Source organism: Gymnoscopelus microlampas, assembly GCF_963454915.1.
Source record: "Gymnoscopelus microlampas genome assembly, chromosome: 3".
NCBI classification, from domain to species: domain Eukaryota; kingdom Metazoa; phylum Chordata; class Actinopteri; order Myctophiformes; family Myctophidae; genus Gymnoscopelus; species Gymnoscopelus microlampas.
In genome coordinates, this window is record NC_139940.1 from 39174436 (window position 1) to 39191445 (window position 17010).

Genomic DNA, 17010 nt, shown 5'->3' on the forward strand with positions numbered 1-17010 from the left:
AGTGTCTTATGCTTGGTCGGGGATGAAAAGGGGGGAAATGACAACGCAGATATACGTTTGATCAAATAAAGCTTGTTTTAGCTCCAATTCTGCAACCCTCCACTGAGATTGTGATGCTACAGGGTTAATATCGGCATCCTCACGAGGGTTCTGGAAAAGGATCAGGACCCAGACCTCTCAGCCTCTAACGACACCCTGCTTTACTTTATCACGCGCTGTTCCTGTTTGACTGTCACCATGACAACCAGCTGTTTTTGCCAGAGCATTAAATTGACTTTCGTTAACATGAGAATCATCATTAAGCTAAAGGAAAGAAGTGGAGGGAAAAAACACGACGGTTACCCATTATGGGATGGCATAGGGTTAGGGATGAATAGAGAGATGAATTGGATTACTCACTTTAATATATTTGTTTTATTTTATTAAAGACAACAACAAAGCTAAATTGAGGGTAAATGAAGCCCAGGCAGCTTTCAGTATTGGCTCATTAATCCACTTTGATCTCTCCTGCTCTGTGTTTCTTTGGGAGACTTTAAGGGAGTGTGTCTTGGAGGCAGACGAAACAATTCAGCTCTGGGTTTCACTGTCTGCCTCCCTGCTGGTTCGGTCTGCCCTTGGCCCATTGTGGCCCATTACAGCAACCAGGCGGGTAGCCAGCAACAGACACACAGGCCTGCACTATAAAATAACAATGATGACAACAAGGGGCACACACACACACACACACACACACACACACACACGGATAATGATTTCCCGTACAGCCCTCTCTTTATCCCTTCTCCTGTATCCTTTCCTCTACCTGCGTGCTCCTGTTTATCACCCATAATTTTATCACCAAACTGCAGCATGCGCCTGTTGTGGCTTAATCCATTAAGACCGGGAGTGCATCTGTGTCCTTTTAAGATGTCTTTGGCTATTCAAAAATAGCAGATCTACAAGCTTGTAGATCTGCGAGTTTTTGAAAAATACTTGAAAATGTGTGCAAATCACTGAATATATATTTTTAAGCGAACATGTTTAACTCAAATCTTCGCTTCTTGGGGGGGGGGGAACCACTGTTTTTATAGCAACATACGTTTTTTTTTTAAACCGTTAGGATTTAGAATTCATTTGCAGAATCCCCAGAAGCAGAGATTCGAGTTAACATTTTTCGCTTTAAAAAAATATATATTCATAAGATTTGCAAAAATGTTCAGGATTTTTCAAAAAATAGCAGATCTACAAGCTCATAGCGCGGCACTCGGTGCCGTGCTATGAGCTTGTATATCTGCTATTTTTGGAGAGCCAAAGAAATCTAAAAAAAATGACACAGATGCGTTCCCGGTCTTAATGGGTTAAAATCTCATGTTGTTAAGGCAACACTATGGCAACCCGTGCGGATTAGCAGATCGATTCTCCAGATGGAATTGTGAAGCGAAAGAGGAAGCGAGGCGCACGGTGACGGCTCGGAGAGCACTGGTTCTGAGGTGGCAGATTATACTCTCTTCCACTTTCACCTAGACCATCTGAAGGATTTTGAGTCAGAGGGAACCTTAGACCACATTCATTTGAGCCTTTGCCTCTGTAAGAAGGGTGAGCTGACATGGTTGTCATTGCTTGCGACGCTCGGGCACAAAGAGGTATACTTTGTTTTATTCGAGTAAAGCGGGCGCATCTGCGGGGATAATGGTCCGTCACCTTTAGCCAAAATACCAATCATTCTCAGCTATCGGTTTGATGTGTTCAAAATGACATTCTCAGAATGTTGTAACCGTCAGCCACTTGCCATACCAGAGCCATTCCCCTCTGCCTCTCTTTCTAACAATCTCTTAAGAGTTACTTTGCTGAATGGGACTCTATCTGTCTGAATATTTTCTAAGCTCTTGTAGTGACAGGGGAGAGGAGTAGCTATGATTTGAAAACCTTAGCATCGCTGACGGCTAGTGCTCTTAAGCTTCTCATCTCGTTTGCCTACAGGGAGAGGAGATAAAAGGAGCATGGAGACTTTAATCTGAAGACATGAAAGACATGAATGGTATTTAAACAGCGGTTGGATGTGATGATACTGCAAAAAAGGATGGCATAGTCTGGCGTCTCTGGCCCACTCACATGCTTCCTTAAAACAAATCATTTCACTTTAACAAACTTTCAGATCGTCTTGAAAAGGATGCGATTTACCATGCAATTTATTTCACCGCCGTCAAGGCGGTCCTTCTATACATGGAGAACTAGAGGTTACGTATGTAACCCCAGTTTCTTTACCTTCGGAGTGATATACTCACTGTGAGTAAGCAAGCAAGCAATATCAATATCACCAGCAAGCAATATCACCAGACAACAGTGGTGGATAAAGTACTAAATGTTTCTACTTAAGTAAAAGTATCAATACTGCAATGTAGAAATACTACTGTTACAAGTAAAAGTCAGGTATTCAAAATGTACTAATAAATGTACAACAGTATTGGTATCAAAATATACTTAAAGTACCAAAGTATAAAGTACTCATTATGCAGAATGTCCCATTTCACAAGTTTTCAAATGCATACAATATAAAAATATTTTGAAAATAGCAGATCTACAAGCTCACAATGCGTCACATCGCAACTCATTGTGAGCTTGTAGATCGGCTATTTTCAAATGGCCGAAATGTATAGGGTTGAAGTGGTTAATGTATGTTTTGTAATAATAATCAAAAACAAAAAAGTTACTAGTAACTAAAGTACAGTACTTAAGTAAATGTACTTGGTTACTTTCCAGTTTCCACCATTGCCAGACAAGCCCTAAAATGGAATCTGCAGAGAGAATGTTTACCAATTTACAGGAGGAGTAGTAGCAAAAATTGTGTTGTGAAGAAAATCCTAAATGGCTAAAAAAAAATCAACTATAATGGCCATAAAAAGTATATCTGCACGTTATTTGATTTGAATAATAACATGATATTAGCCTATACTCTTGAATCATGCTACAGTATGTGTTCTGTGTCAGATGACCCGATCGTTCCAGTTCAGCAATGTAACTGTAACAGCAATCAGATATTTGCATTTTGGTAGTTCATGAGTTACATTTTCAGTCCAGGTTCCATCTCTCAACTCCTAATATTTGGCCAGCAAGTTGTCACTGTGAAACGTGTATGTTGGCAATTATGAAGGTGATGAATGAATGTACAATAAAACACAATAAATGTAATAAAATGTGCCTTTTGCCTTTTACTTTGCGAGAGTGTTTCAGGTCAGGGCCTGCTGGAAACCGGGTGGGTGGCTGCAAGAGATTTCCATTTGAACAGTGTGATGACCACTCTAGGTTGTCGTCATGTGTGTTTGTTCTGTCTTTGGTTTGTGTTGATCCTAATATTGTCCTTCTGTTCCTGTGTAGGAGGAGAGGGCCAGCCTGCTGGGGCGTGTCTTGGGGATGAGACACACCTGATCCCAATAATCCCCTTCGGTATATAGCCAGGCTGGCCTAAATCATTATCTCGATCCCCTACCAGGCAACAGCTTGTTTGGTTGCTATAGACCATATTCACACGGTGGCCATTTTGGAATTTAACATTGAAAGTGCCACCCCGGGGTGGCACTTCATTGACTTTATAGCAACATGGCCGGCGTGTGAATATGGTCTATTGCACTTGCACATACTGTACACTTTCACACATCCATACATGCACTAACTGATGCCACCTAATCACACCAATTTGTATATTCTGTAAAGTTTGTTGGTTTTAGTTCAAATAAAATAATTTTCAAGTTCCTCCTGTGTGTCATCTCCCACCTTTGCATGATTGTAGCCCAGTTCATGACAACAGCCACAATCAATTAACCCATTAATCGAAGCGATGTTGAACCGCTTCCAATGTAGTGGGTCCGGGGTCCCACGGGAAGACATTCAAGTTAGTCCTATAGAGAAATTTATCTTTGATCTCAAAAGGTTATAATGATGGTTATATTCATCATGTAATATGTTGAGCTGATCTGAAAATTCAACAAATAAAAATCCCGAATTTGAAAACTTTACAGAACTTTAAAATGGAGAGGTACAGTATAGGCTGTTCACAGGCCGGGGCAGTGAGGGCATCTCACAGGTAGATAGTAGGAGCAGAAGATGTAAGAGAAGAAGACGCAGAGGTACAGGCAATGTACTTAAGTACTTTGATTCTGTAGATATGCACAGACCGGGCCTATCTGGCCGCGTTCTTAACTGGTTTTCCTCTTATCTACTGCAAAAGACAGGACCTTCCTCTGTACATTGATAGAGCTAATGGCTCTGGTGGATGACTACTGGACTGAGGCTCCCTCATCTGGAGACTTTTGTTCTTCAGCGGAGAAGAAATGTCTGCTGTAGCTCTCTAGATCAGTGGTTCTCTTTTTCAAGTCAAGGAACCCAAAATTATATGTATTTGGCTGCTGACCCCCATCTGAAAAATGTAGTGTAAAAAAAAAAAAGAAAGTAAAAAATATCAGATCGGCCCGGACCTCTGGCGTAGCGGTCTGGGCACCTACGCTCCAAAGTAGCCTGACAGCGCGTCGCGGGTTCGAGTCCCGATCCCGACGGCCTTTGCAGCTTGTCACTCCCCCATCTCTCTCCCCATTCCCTGTCAGCCTACTATCCTATCAATAAAGGCATAAAAAAAAGCCCCGAAACACATACAAGAAAAATAGCAGATCTACAAGCTCATCATCATGTACGTAAGTCATTTTCACTGTTGAGAGACAATCATCTATCCTTTCATACTGTATATCCATTGGCGATAGATGCATATGCGTTAGTGATGAGCGGGTCGACCCGTAACCCGCGGGTCAACCCGCGGCGTGGGTGGTCGAGTCAAGATTTCAGAGGCAATTATGCGGGCTGCGGGTGAGCGGGTCAGCCGCTCTCACAAAAAAAATCACACCCTGTGTGAAGAGAGTGGTGCCTTTGATGAGCCCCGTATTGATGTTGTCATCAATGTTTGTTTATTGGACATACATAAATACGGACGGACACACAGACAAAGTCAGATATAGGAGTGGTTGGCACCACTCAAAAATCACACCCTGTGTGAAGGAAGCGGTGCCTTTGATGAGCCCCGTATTGATGTTGTCATCAATATTTGTTTATAGCCCAGCCAATAAGAATGTCCGGGTGTCCGGACACACGGACACACGGACACACGGACAAAGTCAGATATAGAGCGGTTGGCACCGCAAAAAAAAAACAAAAAAAAATATTTTGAACAACATGCTTGTTTATTTAGCCCATGACAATGTTGTGCTACTGTAGACATTTAAAGCGACTTTGGGTACTTAAAAGAGTGCCATATAAATCTGAGCTATTATGATGATGATTATCTTTTTTTTCCCACCGTGGGTCACGGGGCGGGTTGAGCCATAGATTTATATATGGGTTCGCGGGGCGGGTTGAGGCGGGTTGGGTTCCGTGGCGGGGCGGGGCGGGTCATGAAAAAACCTGACCCGCACATCACTAATATGCGTACATGCATATACATGTAGATTGTACATTTATAGTTATAAATAGCAGATCTACAAGCTCATAGCGCAGCACCGAGTGCCGCACTATGAGCTTGTAGATCTGCTATTTTAGAAAAATCATGAAAATGTGTGCAAAACTTTGAATATATATATTTTTAGTGAACATTTGTAACTCAAATCTTTGCTTCTGGGGATTCTACAAAAAACAGACATTTAATGTCTGTTTTTTATTTTAAACGTATGTTGCTATAATCAGTGGTTCTCAAACTTTTTATGTTAAGGACCACCCACAATGATATGTATTTGGCTGAGCACAAATTTTCACGATTTTTCAAAAATAGCAGATTTTTGAACAGTCAAAGAAATCTAAAATGACAAAGATGCTTTTCCCGGATTGAATGGGTTAAATTAGCCTCGGACCCCCCAAGTCATCTCTAAATGTGGCCTGAAAGTGTTTGTTTTGAAACAAGAAAAACGTTTTGCTCTGATGTCTGTATTGCCAGAGGCTTTACAAACCAATTTGAAGCGGTTCAAAGAGCTATATGCCTCCTGTGAATATAGACGAGAGATAGAAGGGAAGACATCAAATGAAACTAATTTATGAAGCTTGTTATATAGCCCTCCTGTCTGCTCTCGACTGAGAGGTCGTGATGCTGCAGCTCTGGCGTAACAGGATGGGTTCCCATCACCGTACCCAAGTGGTACGACCACTCACGACCGAGATGTCAGCCTCTAAACATACCCTGCTTTAACCCATTAAAAGGACCCCTGGCTAATAAGCCTTATATGCCTCAATACATTATAATTGCCCTCTAGAACTATTATTAAAATTTAAAAACACCGTCAATGTTGTATTTATGTTAGAAATAGTTCACCTTTTACTCAATAGGGACCGCTCCCGTCGCAAGTTGATGATGTCATTTGTCCATGTGTGGTCCAGCCCTATGGAATGTATGGAATGCATGTATAATCAAAAGGTACTTTTTTAAATATTGCTTTGGTGCTCATATTATATTCAATATATTTGGAAATGTGAAAATGATTTATGCCAGGCACCCCCAGAAGAAAGGATTTGTGTTAAAAAAAAATCGAAATTGTTCAAGATTTTTCAAACACTTGCTTTCTCAGTTTTAATGGGTTAACTCTAGCATGTACACGTTCCTCTTTGACCGTCTCCATGACAACCAGCTGTTTTGGCAGAACTTTACATTTACTTTGGTTAACATGACAATCATTAAGATAAATCATAGGAAGGAGAAAAAAACATGCCAGTTAGCCTCTGGAGACTTCTCTTGAAATAGTCAAAGTGCATATCCTGTAAATGGTAAATGGTGCATTTATATAGCGCCTTTAACCAAAGCGCTTTACGACGTGTATTACCTTCACCCATTCACTCACACATTCACACACAGGCGGGGGGGGGGGCAATTGTGGCACAAGGGCAGATTTTATATGGCCCTCGGCTCCTTCCAAAACTGTGCTGTTTAATGGCCCCCCAGTATATAGTCTTGTGAAATTCATACATTGAAGGTTCTGAGTGGTTTGAAATGAACCTGGGCAGATAGCTTATTTCTCAGTAAAGTTTGTAAGGATTCCTTATTGCTTATTCCTTATGCTGTCTCATCCTCAAGATGTGAAAGAAAGGACATTTTTTATAGACCTGTCTTGCTCAGGCACATCCAGGTTAGGCCGGGGATTAAACTGGGACTCTTCCGTTTCCCTAGCGGCCGCTCTACCTCCTGAGCCACTGCTACATGATATCAAAGGTGAGTCATTAAGCATCCAAAAAAAAATCTAAAATAGATTAGAAAACCTAGTTCAAAACACGCTCTCATTTTGCCGTTTATAGACCAGTGGTTCTCCACCTGCGGTCCGGGGACCACCAGTGGTCCTTAAGGGGGTTCCAGGTGGTCCTCCGCTAAATGATGGAGAGTTGGTAACCAAGAGTTCATTTGGTTTAATTTTACAATCTCAAGAGTTAAATTACAGCATGGAATTGTGGACAAAATCTTACCCAACGACAACAAAATATTCTAAATCTTGGGTCTGAGAGGCTAAATCTCATTAAACGGTGGTCCGTGGGCTCAAATGCAGAATAAATAATGGACCTTGGTACGAGGGTGCTAATGTTAACGTTCCTGAATGATCGCATGAAAGATGGACTTTAACACGGTCAGTTGACATTGCACACGCTGTTACATTGCGCAAGACTGAAGGAAAAATGAAGCCGACCGCTTTCTCCTGCTCTCTGTGTTCTTTAAGGGCCTTGCAGGCATGAGAAACAAATCAATTCTGTGCCCTATCTGCTCCCCTGCAGACCCGGCTGCTTCCCTGCAGGCTCTCCGTCTGCCCCTGTCCCCTAGTGGGCTGACACACTTACGCACAGCCCATTACTGCCACCAGGCCAGCAGCCACGCAGCTACAGGCACAGTGTGCCTGAGATACACATGGCAATAATGACAACAAGGGGCACTCACACAGGGATAATGATTCCTCCTCCTTATCTCTTTCCATGTATCTCTTTCCTCTCTTTCTTTGCCTGCCCCCTGTTTGTGTTAGTGGTGGAAACGAAAGTAACTACGTATATTTTACTCAAGTACTGTACTTAGCCCATTAAGACCGGGAACAACATCTGTGTCATTTTAGATTTCTTTGGCTATTCAAAAATAGCAGATCTACAAGCTCTTAGCGCGGCACTCGGTGCCGCGCTATGAGCTTGTAGATCTGCTATTTTTGAAAAATTGTTAAAAATTAAAATCTTTGAATATATATATTTTTAAAGCGAACATTTGTAACTCAAATCTTTGCTTCTGGGGGGTCCCTGGAACAACACATTTTGAGATAGGGGTCGGCGGCCAAATACATATCATTTTGGGGGTCCTTGACATGAAAAAGTTTGAGAACCACAGAAGCAAAGATTTGAGTTGAAAATGTTCGCTTTAAAAATATACATTCAAAGATTTGCACACATTTTTTTTTTTAAATATATTTTATTTGTCATTTTCACACATTTTCATGATTTTTCAAAAAATAGCAGATCTACAAGCTCATAGCTTGGCACTCGGTGCCACGCTATGAGCTTGTATATCTGCTATTTTTGAATAGCCAAAGTATAAGATAATGGTTAATGGGTTAAGTACAACTTTGAGGAACTCAGAATTTACCTGAGCATTTCCATGTTTCAATACTTTACTACTTCTACTCCACTACAAAAAGCAATTAAGCCACTATTTTATTCTTCAGCTATTTGAAAATAGACGCAATGCGATGCCTTGTAAGCTTGTAAAGCCTCTAACACCTGTTCAGGCTTTTGTGTGAATCTCCCAGGCACACAAAAAGCACCCGTTTTTAAGTTGCTTGCTTCAATATCTAGATATTCGGTCATATATTTCGTTTTTTATGCCAATTAATTCCTCCCCACACACACATGTGTGTGTGTGTTGTCACTTGTTGTATCCTACTAGCTCACCTGAGGAGCCACCAGCGGGAGGACATAGAGACTTTCGTCCTACTCCTCCCGATCGAATACCCTCCCTGTTGACAGGTGCCGCCCCCCAGCCCGTAGGAATACACGTGCAGTGATAGATATCACCCTCCCTCCCCCAGAACAGGGGTCAACGACGGTCGAAAAAGCCGGATGCACACGGTGGATTCGAACCCACAGCCTCCGACTGATATTGTCCTTCTAATGCGTGAGGTGGCTGTTTTTTCAATTACTTTTTTCATGTATTTAATGTATTCATTTTCATTCTCAAAACAAATAAATTATGCATTAGAAGGACAATATCAGTAACCAGAACCAAGGACGTGTGTTTTAAACGAGTGTTTAAAACACACGTTTTAAACACTTCTGGTTAAAATGGAGTTTGAATGGAGTTTGAAGTTACAGTTATATAGGAATGGGGCGTGTCTGAACATATTAATATTAAATATTGAATCAAGCATCTTAAAAACTGTCCTGGGTGCACAGAAAAGATGTTCAAATGATCCCAGAAGTGTTTTAAAGTGAAATACCCCTTTAAGTGGTCTATATATTGTACTTTTACTCAAGTAACATTTGGAATACAGGATTTTAACTTGTAACAGCGTATTTTCATATTGTGGTATTGCTACTTTTACTTAAGTAAATAGAAATAACAAATCAGAGTACTACTTCTTCCACCACTGCTGTTTATCCCCTTAATTTGATCACCAAACTGCGTGCAGTGTTGTGGCTTGAAATCTTAAGTCGCTATGGCAACACTATGGCAACCAGGTGGATTAGCAAGCCCATTCTCAAGAAGGCAATTGTGAAGTGAAGTGAACGTGAAATCAAGCAGAGTGGCGGCGCGGAGGGCAGTTCTCCTCCACTTTCACCTATAGACATCTGGAGGATTCTGAAGCAGGGGACCTTAGACCGGTGATTCAACCTATGGGCCGGGGGCCCACTGGTGGGTCGTGAGGATATTGCAAGTGGGCCCCCAAATAATTGGCGAAACACGTTTAGATTTTAATAATGTAACTATATTAAAGGGATAGTTCACCCCCAAAATGACTTATTTTCGATCGATTACTCACCCCATGGAGCCTTGAATTCATGGAGATATTTTTTCCCGGAAGTAGACTCAAAGAGTCTCCATTGAGTCTACTAACGCACACTCCGCTGGTCATCTAATTATTGGCTTAAAAATGCGACAAAAACAAAAAAATCTCCATGAATTCAAGGCTTCATGGGGTGTGTACTCTAAGTGATAGAAAATAAGTATTTTTTTGGGGTGAACTATCACTTTAATATTTATAAAAGATGTTTGGTATTTTTTTCTTTAAAACCGTAAAAAGCTAGTTTTCGTTGTGATGCCAATAAACGAGAACTTACAGTGTATTGCGCCATGGTCCAGCGCCACTGTGGTTTGTGAGATGAGCTCAGGGCAGACACACAGGCCGACAATATCAGTCAAGAAGCAACCGTGGGACACAGTAGTTGCTTCTTGAGTTGCTTCAGGTTGTTTGTTATAAATCACCAAACTTTTATGCCTACATTGTACGCTGTTTTATTATATCCATGGGCTGTGTGCTGCTGCACATGTAGTGTACTGTGTGCTTCAGCTAAGAAAGACTTGAATTAATTACAGTTACATAAACCCTCTGAATCATTGTGTTGCTTTCCAGTGCAACAATGCTTGCTGTGCTACCTTTTCAAATATCTCTGCCGTGAAGCCAGAAGATAAATATATTTACAATTGAAGAGGAGAACACACTGGAGCAGCTCGGACAATTAAAGTACACTTTTATTAAGGTGCTATAAGTACATCTTCCTCAGAGTCAACTCTCATGACTCTGAGGAAGATGCAGTAACATCGAAACGACAGTGATTCTCTATTTGTACTAGCACCTTAACCCATTAAAACCGGGGAAGTATCTGTGTCATTTTTAGATTTCTTTGGCTATTCAAAAATAGCAGATATACAAGCTTATAGCGCGGCACTTGGTGCCGCGCTATAAGCTCCCTGGAATAACATATTTTGAGATGGGCGGTCCACATCTACAAAATGATATGTTTTTGGCCGCCGACCCCGATCAAAAGCCGCACTATGAGCTTGTAGATCTGCTATTTCTTTTTAAGAGATTTTTTTCCGGTAGGAGACTCCGCCGGTCTTCTAATTATTGGCTTAGGAATGCGACAAAAAATAAAAACATCTCCATGAATTCAAGGCTTCATGGGGTGTGTACTGTAAGTGATAGAAAATAAGTCATTTTTTTGGGTGAACTATCACTTTAATATTTAGAAAATATGTTATGCTACTTTTTTCTTTAAAACCATAAAACGCTAGTTTTATGGTTTTAATAAACAAGAACTTACAGTGTATTGCGCCATGGTCCAGCGCCACTGTGGTTTGTGAGATGAGCTCCGGGCAGACACACAGGCCGACAAAATCAGTCGAGTAGCAACCGTGGGACACACACACTAGTTCTTCTTGAGTTGCTTCAGGTTGTTTGTTATAAATCACCAAACATTTATGCCTACATTGTACGCTGTTTTATTATATCCATGGGCTGTGTGCTGCTGCACATGTAGTGTACTGTGTGCTTCAGCTAAGAAAGACTTGAATTAATTACAGTTACATAAACCCTCTGAATCATTGTGTTGCTTTCCAGTGCAACAATGCTTGCTGTGCTACCTTTTCAAATATGTCTGCCGTTGAAGCTAGAAGAGCAAAGTCATATATTTACAATTGAAGAAGAGAAGTCAACTCTCATGACTCTGAGGAAGATGCAGTAGCATCGAAACGACAGTCATTCTCTATTTGTACTATAGCACCTTAATAAAAGAGGCTTTAATTGTCCGAGCTGCTGCAGTGCGTTCTCGCTGTTGTCCTGCTCCTGTGACGCACCGGGCTCAGTGTTGCCAGATTCTGTGAGAGAAACAAGCAACCAGGTCTAGGAAAACCAGCCCAAAAGAAGCGACTATGGGCCACATGAGCACTTTAACATATACATCAGCTATTTGAAAATAGCAGATCTACAAGCTCACAACGCGTCGCGATGCGATGCGATGCGACGCGTTGTGAGCTTGTAGATCGGCTATTTTCAAATAAAATCTTGCGGGGAAATTATAATAAGCAGATCTGGCAGTGGCAACCCTGACCGGGCTGGCCTCCCTTGGCTGAGGCGCGGCAGTAGACTCCCTTTCTTCATATATACAATTTAGGCATTTAGCAGACGGCAGGCGCTCTTCGATCCAGAGCGATTTACAGTAAGCAAGGTAAACACATACGTACATCAAGTGCATAGAGACAGTGTAGTGCCTCAGTAATCTAGAATCATATACTGCAGGTAGACCAAGAACCTAGCATCAGTCTAAACAGTATAATAACGAAAAATAAATAATCTTTACATTGAAACTATAGAAACTGTAGGATGCCAGGTCAACAAATTAACCTGGTATATGTCTAAATAACATGCTATGTAAATTACATTTGACCCTTTGTGATTGACATATTTAATAATATATATATAAAAATATCTACAAGCTTACAACGCACGTTGTAAGCTTGTAGATCTGCTATTTCTGCAATTTTTTATATTTGAAAATGTCTGAACATTTTTCAGCATGGAAACGATTATGACGATTATGAAAAAAGAATTTTGATTATTTCAAATAATTGCGATTAGACGATTATGTAATAATTGTGACAGGCCTACAGCCTACTGATCTTAAACATTAATAATATTAAAACTGCCCATACTGTTCTATACAGTATCTTTCCATCTCTCGCCCCATGCTCTCAGCCATAACAGCAACGGTACAAAAAATTGTCAAGAAAGAAAGAAAGAAAGTGTAGCTGTCTAGTGTCACACTCTAAGTCTATAGATATTTCATTACATTTGATTTGATCTTATTCTGATCTCTCTACTCTTACCTGTCTGTATACCTACAGTATCTCCTGTGTTTCACAGTTTTCTCCATGAAGATCGATAACTCATCTAATAGCAGTATCACAAAGACCCCATCCATCAGGCGCTACCATGGCTCTCTGGCTCAGTCTTTAATCCAGTCTGCTGAATTATTGAGAATACCGTCTGACTCAACAACAAATGATCTGGCCTAGCGGTGACATTTCCAATATTATCTTAGTGGTGAATTATAGAGCTGAGGAAAATACATGTTGGTCCTAATGGTGGGTTTATGAGCTTATCAACACTGGATGACTGTGATTTATTATGATTGACGCCTACAGTAGCTCGCATGCTGCTGATCAGTGGGTGAAAGGTGTATCCCTTATATATATATATATATATATACACGCGCGCGCGTGTACACACACACACACACACACACAGTGGTGTAAAGTAACTAATTACATTTACTCTAGTTAGGTACAATTTTGAGGTACTTTTACTTTACTGGAGTATTTCCAAGTTCCAGTACTTTTACTTTTACCTCTGAAAACTTAAGCTACTAGTTACTTTGTAGATTTTGATTATTATTACAAAAATATACATTAACCACGTCAGCCCTATATACATTTCGGACATTTGAAAATAGCTGATCTACAAGCTCACAAATGCGACGCATTGTGACGCATAGATCGGCTATTTTCCAACGCTTTTTATATTCAAAAGCTTTTATATATACTATATATATATATATATATATATATATATATATATATATATATATATATATATATATATATATATATATATATATGGTTCAGTTACAACCAAAATATAGGTTCATAGTACTGTATAGTAAAGGCCATTGATGTATTGTTCACACTGCTGGCTGTTTGATATTCAATTTAAACTTAATGTAAAACAGTCTGCTGCAGGCAGCGCAGCCATAGATCTCTCTCTCTCTCTCACACACCAGCGCCCACATGCAGTAGCCAGACCCCCGCCTCTCATTTATTTTCAATGGTTCTCTCCACTCCACAGTCCAGCCATCTTGTCGGTTCTCAACTTGAAAAGCATAATTCCGAGAATCTTAACGAATGACAAGATCGCACAGATTTATTACCGGATGTATTAACTGTCCTCTCCTCTCTCACAGGGTGAATAACACCAAATCCAATATTCTTCTCTTAAAAGAATCTGAGAGACACTCCACCAGTTAATAGGTTTTTTCACAACTCACCAGTCACCACAAGGACGAATGATGATCCTATTATAACCTTAGTTACATAATCTATTAATAGATGGACACTGTTTCTCTTATCATTAATTGGCCATATTAACATAATTAAAATGAATATTTTACCCACATTTTTATACTTATTTCAATCATTACCCCTGAATCCACCCCCTCATTTTTTACTAAAATGAAAAAACTCATTACTAACTTTATTTGGAAAGAAAAGAAACCCAGATTACGATTGTCCCTACTTTTCTTGCCATATGAGAGAAGTGGGTTTAAGCTCCACAATCTCTACTGGTATTGTATGGCAGTTCAAATAATAGCAGCAATGTTCTGGTTTACTGATAAAACATCCTCCCTGCCTTTGAACATGTATTTATATTCTAACTCACTTAAGAATTTAAAAAGAAAGATGACGAACCCCTTTGTTAAGAACATGATTGGGTGCAGAATCTGCAGATAGAGCGCACGCAACACAACATCGTCCCTGCCTTTGAACCTTTATTTGTATTCTGACTCCCTTAAGAATTTAAAAAGAAAGACCCCTTTGTTAAGAACACGATTGAAATTTGGTTTAAAGCACAGAAATACTTTGGTTCAGATACTAAACTCTCACGTTTTTTCCTCCCTGTGGGGTGACCAGAATTTTAAACCCGGGAGTCATGACAGGGGATTTAAATCATGGGCAGACAGGGGTGTTGCCAAGATCTCAGATATGTATGAAAATGATGTGCTTCCGTCTTTTGAAGGACTTCGCAAGAAATATAATATCCCATCAAATCATTTTTGAAGTACTTACAGATAAGAGGTTTTATTTCAAAAACCCAAGATAACTCAACCCAACTGCCATCTCTATCAGTTTTGGAAACGATGATAGTAGATTATTCTAATGGTCGTGATCAAGTATCTGTGATTTATGATGCGTTTGTTAGGATGTCTGGGGAATGCTCGGAGGTTAAGATTGGCCTGGTGTAATAATCTATGTAGAAATAAGCGTTGAAAATTGGGAGAGGGCTTGCTATAAAGCTCAAACGCAGACGATCAATATCTGATACAAGTTACTACAGTACAAATGGCTGATGTGAACGTATATTACTCCTTCTCTACTTCATCATTTTCATCCTAATATACCAGACCAATGTGTAAAGAGCAATGTGGAGAAGGGTACATTATTTCACTGTTTATGGCAATGCCCAGAGATCATGAAGTTTTGGAAAGAGGTACCTTGGTATATTATCCCAGATAGTCTCAGAGGATATTCCTATCTGCCCACAGCTGTGCATTCTGGGCATACGTCCTGATAATCTAAAAGTTAACAGTAAAAAGAAGAGTATGATTATATACTCTCTTCTCCAGGCAAAACATACAATTGCACTCTTTTGGAAAAGCCCAGATAAACCAGACATCAGGCGATGTTACAGAGAATTATCAAATTGTCTTGCACTAGAGAAACTGACTTTTGCCATTAAAGGAGAGTTCCAGTCATTTTAGGTGTTTGCTTTGATGTGTCGCTAATCACTCACCAACATATCAGGGGCAGTTGACTTTTTTCATAGTCTGTTGTCCATTGTGGAGACCCCTTCCACTGGCATAATGGAGAAATGTGGATAAACGAAAATCGCCTATTTTAGCACCTCCAAAGGTTGTTTACCACTAATCCTCATTATGCAGTGTCCTGACACTCAAACATGCAATGAATGTTCCTTATGAGCTGCCATTCATGCAGAACGACATGGACGTAAGCTGTGATTGGTCTATGTTCCAGGGGACAGTACATACACACATAAGATACAAACCCTGCTCTAAATCTGTTAAGGACTCAAGGCCACAGGATGTTTTCATCTCTACCGTATCCCATATCCCAACTACCTCCATGCACACACGCACGCACGCACGTACGCACGCACGCACACACACACACACACACACACACACACACACACACACACACACACACACACACACACACACACACACACACACACACACACACACACACACACACACACACACACACACACACACACACACACACACACACACACACACACACACACACATAGACAAAGGCTTGTGGCATTTTTGCGACGTCAGTAGCAACATCAAACACGCAAGCTCTCAGGAGCTGGTTGTTAGCGTATCATATTTGGTTCGAGGCTTGCTGCAGTGCTGACCCCTGCGGTTGTCAGTTGAGGGCAGCATTGATTCCACTGGCTCCCAGCAACCACTGGTTATCTCTAAAAGGGCAGCAGTGGCCACCTGAGAATCACAAGGTCCACTCCACAGTTCAATCCCCCAGCTCCTCCTCCTGGCTTAGAGTCAAAGTGTCCTTGAGTAAGAAAGACACTGAACCCCAACTTCTCCCCAGGCACTGTTTAATAGTTGCCAACTTCTACTAACAGTTAGGATGGGTAAATGGGTAAAAGGACAAATTCCAGATATGTGCAAACTAGAACAACAACGTACCACTTTAATCACAGATCATTTTTGACAAAGTATTATATATTAAGACAGATGCGATCTGCTGCGTATGGGGAAAATAAATATTACCATTCAACCTAATTTGTTCTCCAAGTGCTACAGCTGAGAGAGTAAGCCAACGTAATCTGCAAAACATGCGGACAGTTCTCAAAAATGAAAAAGCAGTCATTCTAAGCAACACAAAGCCAATTGTTTGGTTGAACACACTCAGAGAAGGCACACAAGTGTATATATTTTTTTATTTTGTACCGTCCATTTCCGACATGGGTGAGACAAGGATAAAGCGTCGACTGTGAGAGCAAGGTTGTGTGTCTGAGAGCTTGGTAAAGGTCATAATTCAGCTTGACAGAAAGAGGCTGACAGCTCGTAAACAAAAGGGTCCGAAGTCCTGTTCCACAACGATAAAGGCTAAAAGCTGAAAACGATAAGGCTCGAACTCAACTCTGCAACACATGCTCCTTTCTC

General features: G+C 40.7%; 1 protein-coding gene across 2 annotated transcripts in view; it reads right to left on the reverse strand.

The window, feature by feature from the left end:
* LOC311041470 (myelin basic protein-like) overlaps positions 1 to 17010 on the reverse strand; it is a gene marked incomplete at its 3' end in the record, with an annotated part of 83061 nt that overhangs the window by 47677 nt on the left and 18374 nt on the right. The gene's annotated exons all lie outside the window — the stretch shown is intronic.